This window comes from Elephas maximus, chromosome 3 (assembly GCF_024166365.1).
Source record: "Elephas maximus indicus isolate mEleMax1 chromosome 3, mEleMax1 primary haplotype, whole genome shotgun sequence".
Classification (NCBI taxonomy): Eukaryota; Metazoa; Chordata; class Mammalia; order Proboscidea; family Elephantidae; genus Elephas; species Elephas maximus.
The window spans coordinates 139,869,522-139,896,282 of record NC_064821.1 but is presented as its reverse complement, the minus strand read 5'-3'; the positions used below and the strand labels follow the sequence as shown (position 1 = coordinate 139,896,282).

At 41.1% G+C, this 26,761-nt stretch overlaps 1 non-coding gene and 1 pseudogene across 1 annotated transcript; one reads left to right on the top strand and one right to left on the bottom strand.

The window, feature by feature from the left end:
* Positions 1-1,252: 1,252 nt before the first annotated feature.
* Positions 1,253-26,761, bottom strand: LOC126071359 (guanylate-binding protein 4-like; annotated as a pseudogene).
* On the top strand, positions 22,559-22,630 carry TRNAQ-CUG (transfer RNA glutamine (anticodon CUG)). The gene has a single exon. It is a non-coding gene; the product is annotated as a tRNA-Gln (tRNA).

Sequence of the window (26,761 nt, the reverse complement as noted above, 5' to 3'; positions counted from 1 at the left end):
CTAATACACCAAATATAGGTCAGAGGATGTATCCACATTCTATAATTCAGACCCTACAAAGGTCCTGGCCAGCTTAACCTTCAGCTTATGCTCCGCAGCTAATTCTCTTTAAACAGTGAGTTGAAACTTTTCACAACATTACCAAAAAATTTACCAGGTGCACACAGGTTGAACTGATTTCTTTGGCAAATGTGTCAAGGGCCTGTGAAATAAAGGGATTATCATTTTTAGTAGTATCAACAATATTTTTCAAATAATTTATCTCTGCCACCATCTCTTCAGATTTCTCTCTAAATCCTTCATTAAGCAGATCCTCTTGGTCCTAACACAAAAGATGGGAAGGGAGTAAAATTTTTTAAATCTGAAATTTTTAAAAGAATTACATTTTTGCATTTAAGGACTTTGTGAAACTGTCTATGTTTTACTCCTAGTAGTGTTCTCTCTTACTACATCATGAGAGGGGAATACTGGCAACAAGGAATATGTTCTGCCTTGGATCTGGACATTGAGAGAAAGCACTGTTCACAAAATTGCTAACATTCACCCACACCATTTGAGTTTTGCTAGGGCACTAAACTAGGCATGAGAACAAATACTGTAGTAAGTTCCAACCAAAAAAATGCCAGTTGGGAGGAAGTCATTGGTCTGATTGTAGTAATTCTAAGTCTGACTTGGGATGGCATGGTCATCTGTATCTTAAGAATAATAGGAACCTATAAGTTAATCTAGAAAACCCTATAAATACTTCCAGATGGAAAAAGAGAGAGCTCCCCTGTGCTATGTTGTAACCTGGGCAGGCTATCCTCACCAGAGGTTAGACGCTAACAGTTGCCTATATTTCTAATTTTCTATATATATATTTTTTTCTAATTAGGACTTATCTGATAGTTTTAGGTCAGTGTGGCTCTAACTCAGGGTCTTTCTGAGTTCCTGATAACTGGCAGTGACCTTGGTAAAGGAAACCAGTTGCTACTTATTTTACATACACCTAGTTGAAACATACGGCCTTGTGAGATCAGTTTAGAATCATCCAAAACAGCAGTTCAAACCTACTTATATTCTCCAAAGACTTGGATGGGCCAAAGTTATTCTGGATTCTCCAGAGGTTCAGTGTGCCGCAGAACTCAAAGGCCTCTTGAAAAACTGGAAGGATTCACAGCTTTTAGTGGGTCATGCAGTAGGTGGCCATGAAGCTTCCTTTCATTATGTTGCTCTAACCTTCCTGGGGTACCAGGGCAATGACCTGCAGGCACTACCAAGGTCCCAGCTTATGCTCCATTGTCCTTTGTATCTCTCTAATATAGTTCTCTCTTCCCTTCTCCAGTTTCTCTTTCATTTGCCACTTGTTTTCCTCTAAACTCCTCTCTTGAGCCTCTTCCTGCTGCTGCTGCTGCTGCTCCATCTGTTTCTGTCTTAGAAGTTCCTGTCCTATCTCAGCTGCCTCCTTCTTGGTTTGCCCCACTGCCCATGAAGATTTTAGAAAGGGAAGAAAATAGTAGTTCAGGCCTGAGCTCTACCTACCTGAAATCAGAGACCAAACAAAATTTGAAAGAGAGGTGAGAAATCCTGAATTCACCCAATATCAATTTGGACATCAAGAGCAGGTTTGAAAATATGATCAGAAAGACCCTGCCTGTCCAGGGGGACTTACAGCCACAATCTCCTTATTTTCAGATTCAGCAGAGTGCGTGTTCCACAGAAGGAAAGGAAGCTCATTGTCTCAGGAAGATCTTCCTCTCAGATTCCTCAGAGGGCATTGCAGGAACCTCCCCACCCACTGTGGGCTAAGCCCTGCCACTGTACCTGCTATGGCCTTCTCTGCATTTGTGAGGGCTTTGACTGCAGAATAAAATTTTCTATTTGCCTCTGAGACTGCAGGAAGTTCTGGAGGACCTCATTTGCCTGAGGAACCAAGAAAGACCAAAGAAATTTCCACTGAGGAGATTAGTGCTGCATAAGCAAGTCGGCCCATGTCATTTTTGCTTCCTGCTGAAAGCCTCCAGCATACCCCTACAAAGTCCAAGCTTCTTCGTGTAAGCAGAGACCCTCCTAACCCCTTTCCTCTCTTCCTTCAATCCCCCCTCCAGTGCTGCTCCCCACCACCGCCTTAGGTTCTAGCCAGTCAGAACCACGCACAGTTGTACAAACACACACCCTCGGGTGCTTTTACATATTTATACACCTACCTATTTTTTTTTTTTTTTTTTTTACCTAGGGCTTCTCCCTTCATGTAACATCTCAACTTTGATAACATGTACAAATACTTCAAAATTTACGTTACCTTCCTTTTCCGGAAGGTTTCCTAGACCATCTTCTCAATCAATGGGAAACACTGCCTATAATCCTTGCTGCTGCTCTCCCCTGACACTTGCTGGCTGTGTAACTCTAGGCAAAGTATTTAGCCTGCCTGTGCCTCCCCAGCTCCCATCTGTAAAACGTGAAGAGTATGAGTAGATGCTTCTTAACCTTATTGGGAAGATTAAATTAAAACCTCCAGGCAAAGTGCTTATCATTGCCTGTCACATGAGAAAAAAAAGTCTTCAATATATTTATTTTAGTTGTATTTTTACCCTCATATTTCTTACCATGACTGGTGCAGTTCAGGACCACAGGTTCATAGCTGAGAGCTCTGTATGCAATGTATGCAATTGTCTATTTATTTGACTCTTTCTCACTTTTGATCCACCCTCAGTGCAAAGACTCTGATTTTACTTGTAAATCCTCAGCCCTTGGCACAATGTCTGTCTCCTGGTTCGATGAAGGGAATGAATAATTTCTGTTCTGTCTCTCCTGGATTTCTGATTTCCGTATTCTTTCTTTGGAAATGAACATTTCTATTGCCAAACATTTATATACAAGAGTAAATAAATAATGGACTTTGAAAGTTAAAGGTTTTATGATATCACCATGCTTCTTCCTTACAGATGGTGTTGCATTATCAGGTTTCAGGGACCCCTTGATTCTGTTCTGTAGGCTTCCTTGTGCTCCCCTTGCTCCTCACCTTTACTCCTTTCCCAGGCACTTGAGAATAGTCTTGTTCAGTCTTTTTCTTTGCTTCTATGTAGAACTTGTGCCCTCCAGGGACAAAGAAAATTCCAGCTGAAATACTTTCCACCAGGGCTTTTGAAAGCTGCTTCAGCCTATCCCAACAGTATCTACAAGATTCCTCTTCATTCTGCAGCAAGAAATCCTCCTTTTTCTTTTCTATGATTTCCTGCAAGAGAAATGTAGAGGAAACTCATCAGAAGAAAGGAACTGCGGAGATAAAATTTTAAAGAAACCAGAATTGTTGATTGTTGACATAAGTAAAAATCAACTCAATGGCACCTAACAACAACAACAAGGGCATGCAATGAATCAGGAATCAGGGGACTTAATCTACTCCCAACTGTGAAAATTTTCCTAACCTGCCTGGGCCTCAGTTTCCTTGTCCATGAAATGATGGGGTGGCAATAAATAACCTCTATGATTCTTTGCACCTATAGCAGTCAGTGACTCTATCTTCAATGATACAAGAGCATTAAACTTTAAGGATAGCCTGAAATGAGGCTCTGATAAGAGAAATGTTGGTCCTAAGGAATGAGAGAGTGTGTTCAGAAAAGCAACAAGTTCAGGAATGACTTTTGGCTGCTTTGTGCAGGCTTCGAATCCATAGAATTATTCACATAAGATGATATCTATATTGATCTTGTTCAGTGATCATCTCGATTTCTAGATAAAGTGTACAAACTTTAGGGAAAATATAGCCCCCTATAGCTCAGACTACTTTATTCTTCAAGTTAGAAATAAGCCATGGGGACAATAAAGGCACCTGTAGGCTTCATTCCTTAATGGGAAGAGTCACAAAAGGTAAATATTATGATTAAGTACCACGAGCATCTTCTGGAACTCGTGATTTTCATCTTTGAAGCAGTGCTCCATGAAGACTGCGATGACTTCCTTCTCACAGGCCATGTGAGCATCCAGAAGCTCCTGGAGTGTATCTGTAGGAAGCCTCAAGCACTGAGCTATCTGCTCGCTGTAGTGGTTGGTTGCCTTCTGCATGGCCCCCGAGTTCTCAAGTCAGGTCCAAGTTGTCACCGCATTCTCTAAACAAAGCACTGCACCACTGTTGATGACATCCACAAAGGTCACTACCAGAGTCCCCAGGTCTGAATGAGGCAGGAAATTCAGGAATAAATATCAAGTTCCAAGATTCTTAGACTATGTTTCTAAAATCGTACAAACACACACACACCTACTTCCTTCTAATATCATCACCTTCATTTTCCTATTGACTCTTCCTTCTTGGTTCTCCAGGCCAGAGCATTAAAAAAAATTAAATGTTTACCTTCATCTAACCTACTCAAGAGTGTCAGGAAAAAATTAATTTTCCAATAAAAGGAATTAAAAGGAAAATAGATTACACAAGTAGTCAGATAAAGCAGAATAAATCAGATCATATTTACTCCTAATTCATAGGCTTCTGATCAATTTTGGGGAATTTATGGGCTAATATTTATTTCTGGGTTGCATTAAACTCTAAAAATATCCTTTGTATTCTCCTTGCAAAGAATATTTTTCATATAGGACTTTCCCTACAGAAGATGGTATATTTTGTTCTTACAGGCATTTAGTGAATCCCATCTCCAGTTGCCAAAGCAGACAAAAAGAGAAACCCTTGGCCTGTTGCCAGTGAGTAAGCAATCCCCAGGTTTTCCCAGCTAAGTAGCACTTGAACTTCCCTACCCCAAATTTCTGTGGGTTCCAAACCTGAAACCAAATTTTTTTTCAATTACTCTTATTTGAAGAAAGAATTAGGTGTGAAGGAAATGTGAAAACCACCACAGTAGGGAAAGCAATTACTGTTGAGATTGTCCCATCCCTTCCATCCCTTTAATTATTAGATGGGCCCAATGCACAGTCTGTGGAACCTTAGGTGAGTCTAGGTTAGATGAGTCTGGGAGGTCCACTAATGAATATTTGAAGTATAGCAGTCATTTTATTTAGTCATGCATATGCATTTTATTTAAAAAAAAAATTAACAAGTAAATCAAGCACACCTGCATCATATTACAAACATGGCAAAGAAAAATTAGGTATACACAAATGACAACCAAACAAAATCTGACATTCACTACCAAACCCTAAAATCAATTTTCTTGTTCGAGCCTATTTTTCTGTATCTCAACCTCTTCCCGCATCTTCTTACATGGGCAGAAAAAGTCAACCCTCCCTCAACTTTTAATTTCCAACATCATACCCAACAGTGTAGCAAATTAGGGACACTAGTAGAACTCTTTCTTCCTAGAAAAAAACAGAAAATTTTAAATAACATGTGTGTTTGCAAATTTATGGTTAGAAATAAGGAAAACATCTTACCTGAATAAATGACTCAAATCTTGAGTATATAGAGAATTTTTAGAAATCGATAATAAAGAGCCAAGCTAATTAAAAGTGGGTAGGATACTTGAGTAGGCTTTCTTCATGAAAGGAGATTTCTTAATGGCCAAAAGACACAAGAAAGTATATTCAACATCATAACTCGTTATGGAAACACAAGTTAAAAGCTCAAGGATGAACAACTGCCGCCTTTGCCATGAGACTGGAAGACCTGGATGGTGTTGGGTTATCATTACTGAATTTTTATCCAGGATTCTATAGAGGAATCCTGATCAAAAGGGGGGAAATGCAGAACAAAATTTCAAATTCTCATGGACTCTAGCTTTTGTAGAGCCATGGAGGGTGGATGAACCCCTGAAGCTATTGCCCTGAGATAATCTTTAAACCTTAAACCAAAAACACTCCCTGAAGTCCTCTTAAAACCAAATAATACTTTAGCTTAACTAGTAAAAAATATCTGCCTTGAGCATTATGTTCTCTTTTTTTAAAAAAATAATATTCTATTGTGTTTTCAGTTAAAATTTATACAGTAAATTAAGCTCCCATTTAAAAATTTCTACATGATTTGTTCAGTAACAATGGTTACATTTTACACAGCGTGTCAACTTTCTCATTATTTCCATCGGGTTGTTCAGTTTCCAGTAATCTAATTTCCCTGCCGCCTTGCCTTATCATCTTTGCTTTAGAGTAAGTGTAGACCTTTTGGACTCTAGAGTAAGTGTTGACCTTTTGAACTCATACAGATGATGTATTTTTATTTTTTAAGGAGTATGGTATGCACAGGTGATATTGTTTATTTTATGAGCCAATGTATTATTAACTAGATAATGACCTCACGGAATAGTTTTGTTTCAAGGTTTAAGAGTACTTCACAGTCCAGTAAGTGTGGACTTTTTAAGAACTTGAGTTCTGTTCCACATTTTGCTCCCATTCTATCAGAATCCATCGGTTGCGCTCCTGATCAGAACTGTCAGTAGTGGTAGCTAGCTACCATCTAGTTCCTCTGGTCTCAGGGTAGATGAGGTCGTAGTTTATGTAGACTACTAGTCCTGTGGACTGGTTTCTTCTCTGAGCTTTGGTTTCCTTTACTCTCTTTTGCTCCACATGCATAGAGAACAATAGTGGTATGTTAGATGGCTGCTCTCAAGCTTTTAAGACCCCAGACGTTACTCAACAAACTAGGACGTAGAACAAAAACTTAATGTACTATATTATGCCAATTGACTGAGTTGTTCCACAAGACTATATGGTCCTAAGCCTTCAGACCCCATAAACCAATCCCACAAGGTGTTTAATAAGTATCCGTGTTTGTGCCACCTATGTGCTTTGTTGTATATATGAATATGGATGGATGCATACACTTACATATATATATACACCTGCATATACCAAAAACAAAAAAACTATTGCCATCGAGTCAATTCGGACTCAAAGGAACCCTATAGGACAGAGTACAAACTGCCCCATTGGGTTTCCAAGGAATGGCTGGTGGATTTGAACTGCCAACTCTTTGGTTAGCAACTGAATGCTTAATCACTGCACCACCAGAGCTCCTGCACCTGTTTTGCTGTGTATACGCTCAACAACAATCAAATAAAATTTAAAAATCACCTGGAATGAAACAAACAAACAAAAAACCTCAATGAAATAGCATTACGCACCCACCAGCATAGGCAACATTTAAAAGACAGAGAACACAATAGTCCTGCCAAGATGTGGCGTAAGTTACTGCTGATTAGAATTCCCTTCTAGAAAACTGTTTGGCACCTTCTGGTGAATCGAAACTTGCACCTATCCCACTACCCAGCCATTCCAGTACTTGGTATAAGTGTATTGAATAAAAATGCAACATATCATAATTTGTGAGGAACAGCTAAAGCAGTGCTGGGAGGGAATTTCATGGCACTAAATGCTTATATTAGAAAAGAGTCTCAAGTCAATAACCTTAAGCTACCACCTCAAGAAACGAGAAGAGTAAAATTAACCCAATGCAAACGCAACAGGAAATAAAGATAAGAGCAGAAGCCAATGACATAAAAAAGCAAAAAAACAACAGAGAAAACCAATGGAACAAACACTGGTTTTCTGAAAAGATCCATAAACTTGACAAAGAAAAGAGAGAGGATACAAATCACCAGTATCAGGAATGAAACGGGATATCACATATCCCTGACTTGGAGCTGATGAAGCCGGCAAACTGGAATACGAAAAAAGTTCCAACAAAATCCTGTCCCATCTAAGAGTAGGAAAAGGACAGCTTAGCAAGACAGAAAACTTTTAGGCAATAACCACTCTCCTCCAGCCAAAGGCCACAGAGAACATTAGTTTCATTGTGTAGCATAATGAGGCAGGAGAAACGTAGAGAAGACATGAAAGAGAGAAAAGCAGGGGGACCTGTATCTGTCCAAGAACAAATCAGCAACATATTGTGAAGGTTTTTACGTCAATAATATTAAAGGAAACACAGAGGTTGCCAGGAGCTTGTGGCGCACCGTGATCGTATAGCGGTTAGTACTCTGCATCTTGGCTGTAGCAAGTTTTCAGTTCGAATCCAAGTCACGGCAATGTCTGGTGTCTACCATGGCTGAGCCTGGCTCATCTTTTCCTTTCACTTGTTCATTTCTGTACTGGCTGCGCCCATTACCTGAGGCCAGAGAGGTTTCCTTAGTGCTGCCTTCCGCGAGCAATCCGCTGTCAGAAGAGAGGAAGGAAACCCTACAGTGCACACACCTGCATCGTGATCATCTGGAAGCCCCGGACTTGCCTAATGTCTGAGCATGTGCACAAACTATCCCAAAAGGTGAAGGCTGTCCATAGTTTCCACTAATGAAATGTGTAGTCATAACCACCCCCCCCCTTTTTTTTTTTGGTCGAGTTTTTTCAAATATCAGTGTGGACCTTACAGACAAAAATAGAAATAAGAATTCCCACTGCAACAGGAAATTTTGCAATAAAGAAAATCTAAACTTGATGCCGTCAAAGTCTCCCCTTTTTTATAACAGTAAATTATTGAAGTATAATTCACATACAGTAAAATGCACAAATCTTATGTACACATTCTGATGAGTCTTGACAAACATAACCATCACCTAGATCAAGTTACAGGTTTCCATCAACCCACAAAGATCTTTTGAACACTTTTCCAGTCAATCTTTAACTCACTCCCACTTAGGCAATCACCATTCTGTTTTCTATCTCCACAGTTTTGACTATTATTGAAATTTACATAAATGACTATACTTTTTTGTGATTGTCTTTTTTTTTTTAATGCAACCTAAATTTTTTTTTTTTTTTTAGTGTTTTTGAGATATATCCATGTTGGTGCATGCATGTGTGTGTATTATTTTGGTGTTATTGGTGAGTGTAATTTCAATGTGTGAATAAAAGACAGTTGATGAACAATTGGGTCATTTCTAGTTTTGGCTATTGTGAACAAGGCTGCTATGAAAATTCTTGTACAAGTCTTTTTGTGGATATGTGCATTCATTTCTTTTGGGTATGTACCTATTAGTGGAATCGCTGGGTTTTGGAGTCTTCCAGATTGGTTGTGCTATTTTACGGCTTTAATAGCAACAAGAGCTACCTTTGATGCGCATTCTTGTCAGTACTTGGTGTTCTCTGTTTTTTATGTTTTGCCCATTTTTTTTGATGGGTGTATGATGGCATACCATGGTGTCATGGATTGAATTGTGTCCCCAAAAATAAATGTGTATCAACTTGGTTAGGCCATGATTCCCAGTATTGTGTGGTTGTCCTCAATTTTGTGATTGTAATTTAATGTTTAAGAGGTTTAGGGTGGGATTGTAAAACCACCCTTACTTGGGTCACCACCCGACCCAAGGTAAAGAGAGTTTCCCTGGGTTGTGGCCTGCACCACCTCTTATCTCTGAAGAGATAAAAGGAAAGGGAAGGAAGCAGACAGTTGGGGAACTCATACCACCAAGAAAGTAGCTCCAGGAGCACAGCGCGTCCTTTGGACACAGGGTCCCTTTCCCTGAGAAGCTCCTCAACCAGGGGAAGATTCAGGACAAGAACCTTCCTGCAGAGCTGACAGAGAGAGAGAGAAAGCCTTTCACTGGAGCCAATACCCTCAATTTGGACTCGCAGCCTGCTGGATTGTGAGAAAATAAATTTCTCTTTGTTAAAGCCATCCACTTGTGGTATTTCTTTTATGGCAGTACTTGATGACTAAGACACATGGTGACTTAAATTTTTGTCTCCATTATGAGTGATGCTGTTGAAGGTTTTTTCTTATGCCTTTTGGGTATTAAAAAATCTTCTTTTGTGAAGAGAGCCTCTTCAATTTTAATTGGCTTAACTTTTTTTTTAACTTTTAAAATAAATATTTTATCTTAGGTTACATTTATACATATAGAAAAGTTGAGACAGTAGCACTGAACTTTCACATACATTTCACAACCAGTTTCCCCTATTATTAATATCTTAGCACATTTGATGCAATTAATGAACCAATATTGATACATTCTTATTAACTGAAGTACATATTTTATTCAGGTATCCTTAGCTTTTGCTTGATATCCTTTTTCTCTTCCAGGACATCATTATATTCAATTGTCATGTCTCCTTAAGCTCCCCTTAACTGTGACGATTCCTCAAACTTCCCTTGTGTGTGATGGTTTGACAATTCTAAGGAGTTCTGGTCAGGTATTTTGAAGAATGTCCCTCAATTAGGATTTGTGTGATGTTTTTCTCATGATTAGACTGGGGGTATGTGTTTGGGAAGGTAAAACGCTATTCCATCACATCATATCAATGTGATTCACCACTGTCGATGTTAATTTTGGTCATCTGGTTGAGGTAGTGTTCCTCAGGAGTCCCTGGTTGATGCAAAGAGCTAAGTGTTCAACTGGGCAGTTTGAGTCCAGCCAGAGGCGTCTCAGAAGACAGGTGATCTGCTTCTCAAAGGTCACAACCTTGAAAACCCTACATAGCAGTTCTACTCTGCACACACGAGGCTGCCATGAGTCGTAATCGACTCCACAGCAACTAATGCATACCTTTCTTGAAGTCAATATTTATATTTACTCCAGTTAAAAGCCTAGTTTACATTTCTACCTCCAAACATAAGCTGACAATTTTTAATAAATGCACTCATGATATGTGGTGCACAGATCCAGGCAGAGTCTCACTGCTTCTGCCCACCCTTCTCTTCTGCTTTGTCTCTATACATTCTTATTTCTGTCTAGATCAGGGCCACTGCAGATGCCAGCGCTTTGCTCAGCTTCGCTCCTCCTTGGATGCCCCACTGCTCTCTGGCATCAGATGACTCTGCTGAGGGCAGCTGAGCACACAAAGCTGGTGTAGTTGAAGATAACAGGCTCTTGATTCATCCAGGCTCTGGTCTAAGGGTCCTACTGACTGCGTCTGATTATTACCCACAATCCTCACTCCTCTCTGACCCCTAAGGCCATAGTCTCTAACACTTTTACCACCACTAGGTGTCTGTACCACCTCAAAGCTACTCTCTTTCCTGGAGACTCAGTTGCTTGATTCCCCACAGTGAGGCGAGCACAGTGCCTAGTCCAAGGCCCAGCATGCGAATCACAGAGTAACAGTGACGTTATTATTCTTTGCCTGGGCTCCTTGCATCTCCCTGGAGAACAGGCAAATGTGACAAGAACATTATTTCTAAGTTTCATAATACTGTAACACAGCAGAACTTACTTCCCAGCTTGTAAGACACGCTGCAGGGGTGGTTATTGCACCTCAGGTCAAGCACTAATTCCTTTAGGATCACATCCTGGTCCCCTAGGCTGCCAAACTACTGTATAGGCAAACTCTTGAACACTTTTGATTCCAGTATCACTACCCAGTTCTCCACACTTCCTCATTGACAGCAGGGTTGCTCCTGGCTGCTGGATGTCAGTGTAGACCAGATTTGCCTATGGAATAACAAGTCCAGCAGAAGTAGAAAAAGGGTTGCTGCTCTGGTCTGGTACGCACAATAAAAACTTGTGCAGTGGCACCCAGAGGCAGTAAATGAACTGTGGCGGAAAGAATAGGAACCACACATTGACCAGGAATTAAAATTGGGTGTTCCTGTACTACCGCTGAACCATTAGTGTTCCAAATTCAAGGTTGCCTCCATATCTCATAACAATCCCAATAGCCTTGTTTTTCCCTGAACTGACATCCTTGAGTGACTAAAGAGGGGTGGTAAAGGGAAGAAATCTTGGAGTGACTTTTCACTTCCTTGCTTTTTTGTAGGTCTCTGTAACACATAATAGTTTAAAAACAGGACCTTTTTTTTTTCATTGTGTCTTAAGTGAAAGTTCACAATTCAAATTAGTTTCTCATACAAAAACTTACATGTACATGGTTATATGACCCTAGTTGCTCTCCCTACAATGTGACAGCACACTCCTCCTCTCCACCCTGTGTTTCCTGTGTCAGTTAACACAGCTCCCAAAAACAGGGAGCTTTCAATCTTTGGTCTTTTCCAGGGACTCAAAAAAGACTTCATAGAAGAGAAGCTCAAGAATCACCTAGACCTCCTGGAGTACCTCAGACACATCCCCAAACATCCAGCCTCCTGAACCTGTCTGGGAAAAAACTGGAACCCATCTTAAGGTTGGAAGGAAAGCGATGGGAGGCACCAAGCAATCAGAGGGCAAAGAGGTTGCATCAGCCAGTGAATAAATGACGTTCTCTTAGGTTCATGCAGATTTAGGACCAGAGACAAGGGACTCAATGATTTCTGATGTTTCTGTACTGAGGTTTGTTATGGATTGAATTGTGTACCTAAAAGATACGTGGTGTAAAGCCTAACCCCTATACTTGTGTTTGTAATTCCACTTGGGAATAGGGTTTTATTTGTTATGTTAATGAGGTGGAATCGGTATAGGTTGCGTCTTAAGCCAATCAATTTTGAGATCTAAAAAGAGCAGATTAGGCATAAAAGCAAGGAAGCACATATGGAGAAAGATTGATGCCACTCGGAGATTACCAAGAAACCAAGGAAGAGAAGCTGAAAGAGACAAGGATTTTTTCCCGGGGCTGATAGGGCCTTCTCCCAGAACCAGGGCCCTAAATTTGGACTTCTAGCCTCTGAAACTATGAGAAAATAAGTTGCTGTCCGTGAACACCTTCTCCTTGTGGTATTCCTGATACAGGAGCACTAGGAAACTAAGACAAGGTGTATTGCCCAGCTGGAGCCCTGGTGACGCACTGGTTAAGAGCTTGGGTGGTAACCAATTCCGCAATTTGAATCCACCAGCTGCTCCTTGGAAACCCTACGGGGCAGCTCTACTCTGTCCTAAAGAATTGCTCTGGTATGAGTCAGAATGCGATGGCAACGGGTATTATCCAGTTGGAAAGAGCCAATTTCTGAATTAGCCTCTTTCAAATCAAATCATTTTTTTTGAATGCAATAACTTTAGAGTGTTGCCTGAAACCCTGTGTCCTGGGCATCTTTTATAGGTCTTAGCTATTTCTTCCAAAGAGAACACTGTTTAAACCTATTTTAGAACTGCTTTTTCCAAGTCCTGCCGGAGTCGTTTTCTGAATAGCCATAGCACCGTCAGTAGGAAAAGTGTCCCCAGAGAAGCATTGGTGGTTCAGTGGTACAATTCTTGCCTCCCATACAGGAGACTTGGATTCTACTCCCAGCCAATGCAAAGCTTCCTCCCCGTCCCTGCCCCTGCCCCACTCCCTCCTTCATGTGCCCAAAACAGTTCCATTTCCTGCTCTGCTGGATTACCCATTGCACGGGCAGCACAGGTCATTTTGCCCTCTGGCTCAGGAACGGGAAAGGAAGGAAAATGCGAACTATACATCTGGTGTTATTTCTAGAGCAGAAGACTTTAAGGAGTCAATGTGAACTGCCACTTTGGGTCCATCTGAACTGGGACCTGCAGTGATCCTGCAGGGGTTAGTACTGGGCATGCAGGGCAGCAATCACATGGCCAGACCCAGTCTTTGAAATGACAATTGAGGTGAGTGAGTCTCTGGGGTTTTATGTACTTGAAATTCAAACCATTGTTACTTTTATATCTTCTCTTCACTAATCCCTGGAATCTAAAGTGTCATTTGGTCATTGATTCAAGTCCTAGAACTTGAACTGAACACTGGGCCATATCTCACTATGGAGTGGAGAACAAGAAATGAAATTCCTGAAAGCAGAGAAGCTGTGGGCTGGGCAGATACCCCTGTGGGGGAGGCCTTTGGTGCCCAAAGAAGAGGGAGGCTTGTGGCAGAGGAAATTCTCGAGATGAGGTGAGCTGTGTGGAGGGGCCCGAGATCTTCCTTCCTGAAGCTCTGCTGCTCTTGGTAAAATTAAGGACAAAAAGGAGGCGTAAGTGGAGAACAACATGTACAGGAAAATCACTTTTCTCACTCTTGTTTGTTTTACACTCCACCGGGTAAATCTGCACGTCAGGGTATCGTTTTTAATGCTTATGGTTAAGCAGCATTAGGAGGGGGCCATGGCAATCCTTGGCTCTGGGGGTTTGAAGCAGGAGATTCTGGAAAAGGAATACCTGGGGCCATGTGGTTTGTCCACAACTTTTTCATCAACTCTTTTCTTCAGCAAAGCTTGTATGGTCCCCAGATATTATATCAGAGCTACCACATTGGTGGTTTCAGTGAACCTGATTCTTTCTTGAAGGAGCAAGAAGTGATTGACCCAGGCCGTTGGAGTGAGATTTAAGCACAGAACTTCAAATGCTTTTCTCCATCTTGTCCTATGTCCGCTACCTCTGCACCTGACCTTTCACTCAATGGTTCAAAATAGCCCGTAGTCTCTTTGTTGTTGTAGTTGTAGTTGAGGGGTGCTGTGGAGACGATCTCGACTCATGGCAACCCCAAATGGCAGAGTAGAACTGCCCATAGGGTTTCCTAGGTTATAATCTTTATGGAATGAGCCTTGGTGATACAGTAGTTAAGTGCTTGGCTGCTAACCAAAAGGTCAGCAGTTGGAACCCTCCAGCCGCTCCTTAGAAGTAAGACGTGGCCTTGGAAACCCTATGGGGGCAGTTCTACCCTGTGAGTCAGAAGAAAGTCTTTGTGAACGGGTTTAGTTCTCCTTTAATCTTTACGGGAGCAGACCACTGACCAGTTAAGCAGCCGAGCACTTAACCGTTGCACCACCAGGGCTTCTTTGCAGTCTCTCAAAAAGTTTACAATTCTTTATACTTCCTGGAAATAATATTTCCCTCTTGATCCTATAATTCCTCCAGGGTTGATTTTGGGAGAGCTTAAAAAAAAAAATTTTTTTTTTTTTTTTTTTTATCAGCATCCCAGACTAGTTCAACATCCTGAATTATTTGAATTTCCCAAACTTTAATCAGCATCCCAGACTAGTTCAACATCCTGAATTATTTGAATTTCCCAAACTGGAATAAATATCACATAAAAAAAAAAAAAAAACCTGTTGCCACCGAGAGGATTCCGACTCATAGTGGCCCTTTAGGACACGGTAGAACTACCCCAGAGAGTTTCCAAGGAGCACCTGGTAGGTTCGAACTACCAACCTTTTGGTTAACCGCTGCACCAGCATAGTCATTTGACATAATGTTCAGTTTTAATTTTTTTAATTAAATTTTTTATTAAAAAATTTTTCATTTTTGATGGATGAATGAATAAACAAAATGTGGTATATACATACAGTGAAATACTACTCAGCCAAAAGAGAAAAGAAGTCCTGATACATGCTACAACATGAGTGAACCTTGAAAACATTACGCTGAGTGGAATAAGTCAGTTACAAAAGGGTAGTGTATGATCACACCTACGTGAAATAACAAAACTAGGCAAATGGATAGAGACTAAAGTTTATTAGTAGTTACCACGGTGCGACGGAGGGGGCAAAAGGGAGTCACTATTTAGGAAGCAGTGAGTTTCTGTTCGTGATGATGACAGACTTGGCAAGGATTATGGGTGATGGTTGCACATAATGATTAACCTAATTCAGAGCAGTGAATTATGCACCTGAAAAATGTTAAACTGGCAAATGTGTCGTACATATTTTCACAATAAAGAGGAGATGTTACCACACTAGATGACACCAGCCCTAGGGATGCCACAGAACAAACCAAATAAGGAATTCTATTGGTTGTCAGAAAAAATTGGTCAAGACCTGGATATGGGCAAAAGAGATCTCTGGGTGTCCTTCCTGTGGAGTGTTGGGCATTGTTAGTGCAGAGGTCAGCAACCTTTTTTTCTGTAATGGACCAGACAGTGAATATTTTGGGCTTTGCAGGCCAAGAGGCAAAATCAAGGATATTATGTAGGTACTCACACAAGAAGGAAGCGAATTTGCACAAAATTTTTTATTGACAGAATTCAAAATAAAGGATAACAATTGAGTACGACCCCTCGGGTGAGGATATCCTTTGCATGAAGGCCCGGGAATTGTGCTGCTTGCCCTGGCTCCCAGAAGTAGCCCTCCCTGCACTCCCCACAGAGCATTTCCTCCCTGCTTCCATTTTTTTTTTTTTTTTCCATCAAAAAAGGAGTCAGCACGCGAAAAGCCTGGCGGTCTGCCCGCCAGTCGGCGCCGGAGGGGCACATCAGGCCCACAAGTCTTGGAGCGATTTGGCTAGTCCCGGCCGGACACCTCAGACCTGACCTAGAGATGCACCTTCGTTCTGCAGCAGGTGCAGAGCGCGCCGCGCAGCCTGGCAGCGTGCGAGGTTGCCGCCAGAGGTGGGAGAGGAGGCGCCCTGGATGAGAAGAAAGTGAAGGCCCAGCACCTAGACCATTACCTCCAAACTCAAAAAGGACTCGGATGCAGAAAAGGAGACAGCTTGGATCGAAATCGCTTTCCAGCAGGGCTCTGGAGTGGGGGAAGTGGGAACCCTGAACCGAACTTCAGATCTTCCCCCTAAAATTTGCTGCACCTAAAGTTTTTCCCCCACTAGTTGATGCCAAATCCATCATCCTCCCATCCCCCAAAATAACCAAACCAATCGGTTGTTGTGGTGTCAATTCCAACCGATGGTGATAGTTCTCTTTGACATAGGTCTTTCTCATCCCATATCCAGTCAGTCAGGAATTCAGGTTTTCCTCCACAGTCAGGTTCACACTTTCATCAACACAATCCCGTTTTCCTGGTCTCTGAACTTAGGCAAAGGCTTCTCCTGGTAAAAGTGCAGGGATCTCCTCAACTCAGAAACCTGTGTCCATTCAGACCTTAGGTTTTGAGATCTTAATTACAGGATCATAGGGTTGAGCTGGAGTTGCACTTCTGTTTTTGTTTTGTTTTATTGGCTCTATTCTCAAAATCCACCTTTTCTGGGCCTATTCTCCAGGGTGAAGGAAAGGGCTGGGTGCATGAGGTAAGTAAGGCTGCTTTTGCTCCTTCAAATCAGCAGGAATCCAGCTTCTGTCTTCTGTAAAAAAGGTCTGTAAGTTTTTTTCAGCATTAGTCAGTGTCAGATCTACAAGCAATATCTAAGAGTATTATTTTCTGGCTGAAAGACACTTTCCTAGAAATGGTATGATTACAATCCTCCCTGGAATCATGACCGCCCCTTCATGACTTATGAACACCCCTTCTGTTTATTATCATCTTCCCGTATTTTCACTTATTACCTGTTTTGATGCATACTTTTTCCACATGGTTATGCTATTTAGCTCAGATTTACTTTTTAAATCATAGAGGTAGCAGCCTTGCTAACACTTCTTGGACCCAGCACAGGGGACTCTCATAGAATTTGATAGGTAAAGACTCATACACTCCCGCTGTGCAGACTGTCTACCTGGAGCCAAGCAGGAAGCAAAGCCATCGCTGGTCCCTAAAGCACCTAGAAATGTGGGCCTGCCCTGATAGTACTATAGTTACCTGTTCAACGTGGGAGGGAACTAGGTAGATAGTTTAGCCCTTTTACTGGCTTTAAGGCAAACTATTTGTAAATAAGTAATTGTGAGTTTTTTTTTCCCCTCCTATCTTATTTCCTAGTCCTGGGCCAGATTCTAGTCTGAGGGTACAAAGATGGGAATACAATCACTGCCTTCGAAAAGGTCACACTCTAGTGATTGAGGTGTAAGTTGAAGAATGTGGTCTTTGCTCCCCAAACCATATATTATACGAAAGTCCACACAGTTCTCTAATTCATGTGCTCTGGAATTACCAGAGTGTTTTTGGGAGAAAATTCCTGGGCTCCTCTTCCAGTGATTTCATAGCCTTTAGGTCTTAGAATCTGCTTTTTTTTTTTTTTTAAATAATTTATTTTACTTTTTGTTGGTGGTGGTGAGAATATACACAGCAAAACATGTACCAATTCCACAGTTTCTACATGTACAATTTCGCGACATGGATTACATTCTTTAAGTTGTGCAACCCTCCTTTCTGAGTTGTTCCTTCCCCATTAACATTAACTCACTGCCCCCCAAGTTTCCTATCTAATCTTTTAAGTGGCTATTGTCAGTTTGATCCATATAAATAGATCTTAAAAGAGCATAATGCTCAAGGCAGACATTCTTTACTGGTTGAGCTAAGCTATTTTTTGGTTTTGAGAAGACTTCAGGGGACATCTTTATTGAAGGTTTAAAGATTACTTGAGGGTAATAGTTTCAGGGGTTCGTCCAGCCTCCATGGTTCCGGAATATCTGATTCCAGGAGAATTTGAAATTCTGTTCTATGTTTTCCCCCTTTTGATCAGGATTCTTTCATAGAATCTTTGATCAAAATGTACAATATAGCTAGGCACAATCCTTTTCTTCCCATCTCAATAAAAAGGAGGTGGTTGTTCATGGAGGCAATTAGCCACCTATTCTATTTTATCCTCCTATTGCTGACTCTCCTTCTTCCTTTGTTGCTGCAGGCAAATGAAGACCAATCCTTGTGCCTGGAATCTTTACTTTTTACCAAGCTATCTGGATGATTCTGACGTATGTAGACAGCAGATGAGTTTGAAAAACAGTGCTTTAATGAATTGATTCATGCCTGACTAAATAAAATAGTTTTTTTTTAATTAAATTGAGAAACTTTCATTGGAAATTGCATGATAGACACTCAATAATATTGTTTGAGGAAAATTAACCATGTTTTTGCCTTCTAGAAATAAAACAAAGCTAAAACCAGAAAAAAAAAAAAAAAAACACAATGCCATCAAGTCAATTCTGACTCATAACTACACTGTAGGACAGAGTAGAACTTCCCCGTAGGGTTTCCAAGGAGCCGCTGGTGGACTTGAACTGCCAACCTCTTGCTTAGCAGCAGAGCTCTTAACCACTGTGCCATCAGGGCTCCAAAATAAAGCTACCACACCCTAAGTCTTTCCTAGATACAGTCATAGAAAAACCAAAAAATTCAAAGAATAAAAACAAAACCCATCAAATGCACAGAAATAAGTCTGTCGGCCTACTCACACCTTAGTTATAGATAGACTTGCCTTTAACTCTATTACCCTCAATTATTCAAACACTGACATGAATGAGATTTCAGTTTTCATAAGTACATGAAAACATTGGTTTAAACTGCTAAGTGAGTGGGGCCATGTGCCTCTCTCCCAATTGCGCAGTTCTTAAACTTTTCCCGGTTTCTCTCTTCCTTTTCTTCTTTCCTTGCTGCTGCTTCTCCTACCTCCTCTCGGCCTTTTCTTCTCCGCACACTAATGCAGGCCACCTGAATATCAGAATACACTGCCACAATCTGAGGGGATGCAGGACTATTTTTTATCAGTAGGAGTGCAGTTTTCTCTAGTCAAAGCTTTTTATTTAGAGCTCCCCCCCGCCAATCTTATTTTATTGTAGCACTTCCCTCCCCAATCTTAGATTCTATGAACTCATGGCTTCTTTTTATTAGGTCAATGTGTTATTATCCATTACTATTATTGTTTTTGATGCTCAAATTCTCTCATTTTCGACCAGATTGGATCTTTTCAAGCTGGTGCCTGTGATTTTTTTACGTATTTCCATGAATCAAGGAGCACATTCTTCCTTTCTGGAACAAGAAGTTCCAAGTTCAACTTTCCAAAATCACCCATTTCTCCAAGGAATCTGGTTGTTTTGGTGGAGAATGGCATTCACAACAAAGATGTAGCCCCTAGGCAACATTGCTTCTAGGCTCCGTAAGTGGACATGGTGAGCAAATATTCATATTTAATTCATGAGCTTATACTGACACTTTCAATCCCAATCCAGCACCAAGAGGTTCTTCCTCAACTTCCCCTAGTCCATATTTTTATCTCTTCTCTCTCGTGTTGATAACCCTGATTCCAAACAATTTTTAATACATTTACTCATGTGTGCTATCCTATAATACACACAAAATGTTTCCAAATTATTCCATCAACATGACTATCAACAATAAATCTGCAAAGCAAAGTTCAAAATTTCTTTGCAGATTCTTCTGACATAAGAATATACACCACTATGAATCACAGAGAACTGCATTTCAAATCTACTTGATTATTTTCTGTGTGATTGTATTGTCATTTTGATATACAGTTAAATTTAACTGGTTCCACTTTTACCAATTGTAGTGTTTTCTTTTTCTTCTTTTTTTGAAAATGTAAAACATCACATCATTTAAAAATCAAAACTATATAAAAAAAGATAATATTTAGCAAAGCCTCACCATCACTTCTATAGCTTAAACCACATTCCCTAGAAGAAAACATTTTTGTTACCTTCTGGCTTAACCTTCCTGAAAAATAAGCATGTATTAATAATAAGTACAAATATATCTATCCTCTCCTTTCTTAAAGAAAAGGTAGAATACTGTATACTTTTTTTGCACTTCTTGTTTTGCTTTTTTTTTTTTCACATAAACAATTTTTCCTAGCAATAACTCAACAGCAGTCCATAGAGATCCTCACATTTTGGCCACATAGAACTCCATTTTGTGTCTGCATGACCAGGTCATTCTTTAATGTCTTATATGCAGTCTAACCATTTTGAAATCATTAGCCCAAGTGATCAAACTCGCTTTTCAAAGGTACAAACTAGCCTTAGGAAGAAGAAAGGGAATTTTGTAAGGTATTTAAACTATGTATATAATTTAAATACAAAGTTTACATCTATTATACAGGTATTTAGTGTTGTGCTGTTTTGTGTACATAAATGAAATAATGAGACAATACGGTAAGGCAACTTGGATACACATGGCCTGTGACACAACAATGAGTGCCTCTGGATACTTTGATATATTTACATGTAGGAAAAGCTCAAATCAATTCCCACTTCTCTAACTCCAAATATTTATTGATCAACCCAAATCTACCTACTATCAATTCAATTCTGTTCTACTTTTGTTCTGACACCTGGTACACATGCAGCATCTTCCTCTGACTCTGCGCACCTGGAGCTAGAGCAGACCTCACAAGTAAAGGGCACAGATACCAGCTGCAACCTTGGGAGTCCTCGTGATCCACTCACTTCTGACCAGCTGGCTACATATTCAGAAGTTCCCTCTACCCCTTCAGAATGCCAGCCATAAGCTGGGAGGAGCTCATTCCCCTCACTTCTGACCTGCTGGCTCAGGTTTGATAATTCACTGGAATGACTCACAGAATTCACAGAAAGTCCTATACTTATAATTACGGTTTTATAGCAAAAAAAAATACAAAAGAGGAGACACATAGGGCAAGGACTGGGAAGGTTCTGAATGTGGAGAGTCCTTGTCTCAAAAAGGGCTACACTACCCTTGCATGTGCATAGATGTCTCTCACCAATCAGGAAGCCCATGGAGCATCTGTGTCCAAAGCCTTTTTCTAAGCCTCATTACTTAGGCATGCTTGAATGAATTTTTTCCCCCATTCTCCGCACTTCCCTGCCCCAGGCTGGCTGATATCAGGAGTTCCTCTTTCTAGCTTTGCCAGCCCCAACTTGAGTCACCTTATTAGAATAAACCCTCAAGTGTGGTCTGGAGGCCTACAGAAAACAAAGGCATCTCAATTACTCAGCAAATTCCAAGCATTTAGAGTTATCTCAAGGAGCACTGGAGAAACAGTGGGTAAGTGCTGGGCTTCTAACCAAAAGCTTGATGGTTTGAACCCACCAACCCCTCTAAGGGAGAAAGATGTAGCAATCGGTGTGGGTGAAGAGTTACATCCTTGGAAGCCCTATTGGGCTGTTCTACCCTGTCCTATAGGGTTACTAGGAGTCAGAATCAATCTGACAGAAAAGGGTTTAATTTTTTTGTTTGTTTTTATTTTGGTTTTGGTTTTGGTTTAGAGTTATCTCCAAGAAACTAAGGGCAAAGACTCACTTCTTTGGAAGAAGTTAAATCTTTACTGCACTTATAAAAAACAAAAAACTGTGAGGTTTCTGAGTCATGATACATTGAGAAATTGGAATGTAATGGATGTGGCCAAGCTCTCAGAAAACAGACTGCAGCTGTATGTATAGGTGTCAGAGCCCTGTCTTGTAGCCTCAACAGCATGTGGTCAATTTTGAGTCACAGCAGATGAGGTTAGTCTGGTTTGTTTGAGTGTAGAAATGTTAAACAAGGTTTTTTTTTGTTGTTGTTGTATATCTAACAAATATGTTTGTTGTAAGAAAAACTTATCAAAAAGAAATGTATAAAGAAGAAAATGAGAGTTCTCCTGCCTACCAAACCCACTCCTCAGATAAAACACTGCTGAGACACCTTTCTATATTGCACGTAGGAAGCTGTGGTGGCTTTGGAGAGTAATAGGTGCTGTTTGGACAAGCCGCCCAGGAAGTCCCAAGTCCTGCCCTGACAATCATCTGCCCTCCCTGGGCAATGAGAAATGGGTGAAGGCAGAGAAAAGGAAAATAACACTGTTTGCAGAAATTTCACCTTCGGACAGGGAACTCTGGTAAATGAGGCCAAGTATGTGATTTATGACAGAGGCTTAAAGAGCTGTGCCATTGCCCTAAACCCAAAGTGGATTTTACCTCAATTTCCTGAGATGGAAATGAAATGATAGAAGTCAATAAAAAGGGAGGTGCAGAAAGAAAGCAAGGTGGATGGATCCACTCAAACAGGTCAACGATCCTCAAGTCCTGTCTGACTGAGGACTGCCTTGAGATTAGTCCTGGAAACTATGCATGCTAAATGAGTATTCACACACCTCTACTGAGATGCTCATACAGGGTCCCTGTGATTCGGAATCCATTGGATGGCAAGAGGTTTTCTCTTTTTTTTTTTCTTTTATTGAAATGATCATAGATAGGAGTCAGAATCGACTCGGTGTGCAGTTGATTTGGGGATTAGTACTGCAATATAGATACAAAGTTTCACGGTGGTTCCATGGTGTAACGGTGAGCACTCTGGACTCTGAATCCAGCAATCCGAGTTCAAGTCTTGGTGGAACCTTAGTATTTACCCTAGATGAAGGATTTAAAAAAAAAAAAATTCCTTAGATTGTGAATGAAACTTGTTACTCCCCTTTCCTCGTCCCACCTCTGATCTTCATTTAGGAGCTAGGAAGGTTTAGGGCCGGGAGGCAAGAAGTGTGACTGCTCCAGATCCCTGCTCCTCGTGGCCTTTTCCACCTCGGCTGGTCCCCTTTTCCTCTCATCTCCTCCTCAGCAACTGACGTCCCAGAAACCCACAGAAAATAGCTGAGGAAGGAGAACAGACTGGAAAGAACAGAGAAGAGAATAGGAAAGAAAAAGGGGGGAAGTAGGGGGTGGAAGGCAGGGGCCTGGGCGTTCACAGCAGCGGTGTCAGTTGCTGGGTGTGGACCACCGTGGCTCCTCACTCAGGAGCGCTCCCGTGCCTTCCTGTCCCACCCGAGAACCCGGTTCCACCGATAAACCTCAAAGCTGCTTGCCTGGCATTTGTTCTTGCAAAGTTTCCTTTCCCTGTGTGGAGGGGTGAAGTGGATTAAGTTGGTTGGCACGTAAGTGGAAGCCAAGTGAAGCACCTTGTGGGCTCCCTTGGTATTGAACAGCAGGTGGTGCACCCATCCACCCAAATGCACAGCACTTTTCCCCTTGCAGGGTGTCTGCAGGGCCTGGAGTGAAAACTGGGAAATCATGGCATAGCAATGTTTCTTTAGAGGTAGAGAGAGAGAGAGAGCCACCTAATTGGTTATATGGGTTGAAAGTGGTTATCGCTGGAGAACAGGAAATGTAGAAAGGGATCAGGGCACTTCTGTTTTTCATAACAAACTATTGGGCATATAGTACTTAGATAAAAATACATACAAAATAAAAATAATTTCTTTGTTACGTAGAATGTTTTTTATTTGAATTGAAATTTTGATGTACTCCTATGTATCACTCTTTAAAGATCCTGGGGTTTGTGTTACATTCTACAATCCTTTCACTGTAAGATTATAAAAATGTTATTGGGGCAATTTTGAAGCAAACAAGCAACCATTATCCCCCTTTTCATGAGCTGAGCAGATGGACTAATAGACTTGAAGATCCTCCCACATATAACTGTCTCTATAGCTCACGCTCTGAAGCATCAACAACTGAGAGGACAGGACATGGTTTAGTGCTAAACAATCCTGAGACGAAGGAAATCCATTAAACTCTGCAAGTGTCAGCTTCCTCATCAGCAACTCGCCAAACGTTGCCTTCAGTGTTGGCTCAGATATAGCTGGGCAATCTTCCATGCTAAGGAGAAGAGCAGCTCTCAGCTCTTACTCTTCAAGCTAGCTCAGTCCATAGGTCATACAAGTTCTTATTTTAAGGTCCTACACATTGCCTAGTTTTCCTTGTTGCTACCCTTGACCAACCTCTTTGCTATCCTCTTTGGTATCCAGTGGCTCCTCTAGTTGTACAGATAGATCCCTATGTGCTGTCTCCACAGCGGCCACAAGGAGGGGCCAGGACCATTCCCCTTGGGACTATTGTTGTTAGCTCTTCAAACTTTTTTTGTCACTCCAGCTGCTCTGTTTCTGAGGACTACAGTTACATGGACATTAGGCCACTTGATGTTTTCTCACAGGTCAATTGATACTCTGTTCTTTTCATTTTAATTCTTTTTTCCTTCTGGGTTTCATTTTGAATAATTTATGTTGCTGTGCCCAATTAACTGATAAAATCATCCAGCGTATTTTTCAATTCTACAAGTTTATTCGAGTCATACATATATGTCTTTCATTTCTCTCATCAAGTTCATGCTTTCCTCCATTTTTCTGAACGTACACAGTGTGTTCATAATGCCCACATATTTTGTCTATTGATTCTCTCATCTAGGTTATTTCTGTGTCTATTTCTGTTGACTCACTTTTCTAATGGTTATGGATCATATCATCTGGCACCAGGACTCCACTCTTGGCATACCTAATAACTTTTATTAGATGCCAGGCATTATGAATTTTATGTTAAGTATTTAAAAAAATATTTTTATGTAATCCTTTAAATAATTTTGGACTCTGCTCTGGGATGCTGTTAAGTTACTTGGAAATAGTTTGATTCTTTCTAGGCTGGCTTTTAAGCTTTGTTAGGTGGGTTCAGAAAATCCTTAGTCTAAGGCTAATGTGGACACACTGTTGAGGTATTGCCCTTCTGAAGACTCTCCTTCATACCACATGAGTTAGATGCTCTTTCCATTCAGGCTGGTGAGAGCGCACACTCTTAGGCGCTCAGTCCGACCTCTGTCCTAAACTTCCTGTGGTTCAAAGCTAAATGTAGGAAAATGTTCCTTGAAAAATGTACATGAAGAATATATGAATATATGAAGTTACTATTCTTTCAGTAAGACAAAGTATTCTTTCAATAAGACAAAGACATAGTGAAAGGAGCAAAGGCCTAGAGTTAGAAAACTAAAAGAGGGGAGAACACTCTCGACATTTCCCAAGCTGAAAGAAATGAAGAGAAAATTGAAGCCTTGAGTTGAAATATTGAAGGATTATACAGGGAAAACATTAAGTGATGCAGGAAGCATCAAAAGAAGATGAAAAGAATACACAGAGTCACTGAAACAAAAATAATTGGTTGACATTTCTAACATTTCAGAAGGTAGCACATGATCAAGAACTGATGGTACTGAAGGAAGAAGTTCAAACTGCACTGAAGGCATTGGTGAAAAACAAGCCTCCAAGAATTGATGGAATACCAATTAAAATGTTTCAACAAACAGATCCAGTGCTAGAGGGGCTGAGTCATCTATGCCAAGAAATTTGGAAGGCTTCACTTGGCCAACTGACTGGAAGAAATCCATACTTGTGCCCATTCCAAAGAAAGGTAATCCAACCAAATGCAGAAATCATCAAACAATATAACTAATATCATGCACAAGTAAAATTTTGTTGAAAATCATTCAACAGTGACTTCAGCATACATCCACAGGGAACTGCCTGAAATTCAAACTGTATTCAGAAAAGAACGTGAAATGAGGGATATCATTGCTTATGTCAGATGGATCTTGGCTGAAAACAGAGAATACCAGAAAGATGTTTACCTGTGTTTTATTGTCTATACAAAGGCATTCAACTGTATAGGACATAACAACTTATGGGTAACATTAAGAGGAATTGGAATTCTAGAACACGTAATTGTGGTCTTGTGGAACCTGTACATAGACTAGAAGCAGTTGTTGGAACACAATGCCCATGGAAGCAGCAGTTAAGAAATCAAAAGACTCATTGCATTGGGCAAATCTCCTGCAAAAGAGTTAAAAAGCCAAGAAGTCACTTTAAGGACTAAGGTGTGCCTGATCCAAGCCCTGGTAATTTCAATCGCCTTGTATGCATGGAAAGCTGAACATTAAATAAAGAAGACAGAAGAATTGATGCCTTTAAATTGTGGTACTGGTGAACAACATTGAACATACCATGGGCTGCCAGAAGAATGAACCAATCTCTTTCAGAAGAAGTATAGCCTGAATCCTCCTTAGAAGCAAGGATGGCAAGTCTTCCTCTCACACACATTGGACGTGTTATCAGGATGGACCAGTCCCTGGAGAAGGACATCTTGCTTGATAAAGTAGAGGGTTAGTGAAAAAGAGGAAGAGCCTCAACGAGATAGATTGACACAATCGGTGCAACAATGGGTTCAAGCACAAGAACGATTGTGAGGATGTCGCAGGGCTGGGTAGTGTTTCATTCTGTCGTACCTAGGGTCGCTGAGAATCATAACCTAACAACAAAAAGATAAGGGAGCGGACCCCATTTCCTAGGTGGGGCTACAAGCAGAAACTCAGAAAGCTACGCCTGAACAAGTTTTGTACTCCGAGGCGGACACCAATGATGGCACAACCGAGGAGCGCGGCTCCCTTCCCACTTTCCCTGCTCCCCACCACGGGCCCTACCCCAAAGAAACCCACGACTGACTCCCCACGGCAGTACTCCGCCCCACACCGCCACCCCACGCTGCCCTTTCTGAGGCCCAGTGCGCATCCAGAGCCGCCTCTTCGCTGCAGGTGGGAGCAGAGAGTCCCCAGGAAGCAGGAGGCAGGTGCGCTTCTCCCGCTGAGGGTCGGGCGTGGCTCAGGGCTGGAAAGGCTACCACCGCTGGGAGAAGTGCAGGTGGGCCAGCCGACCCACAT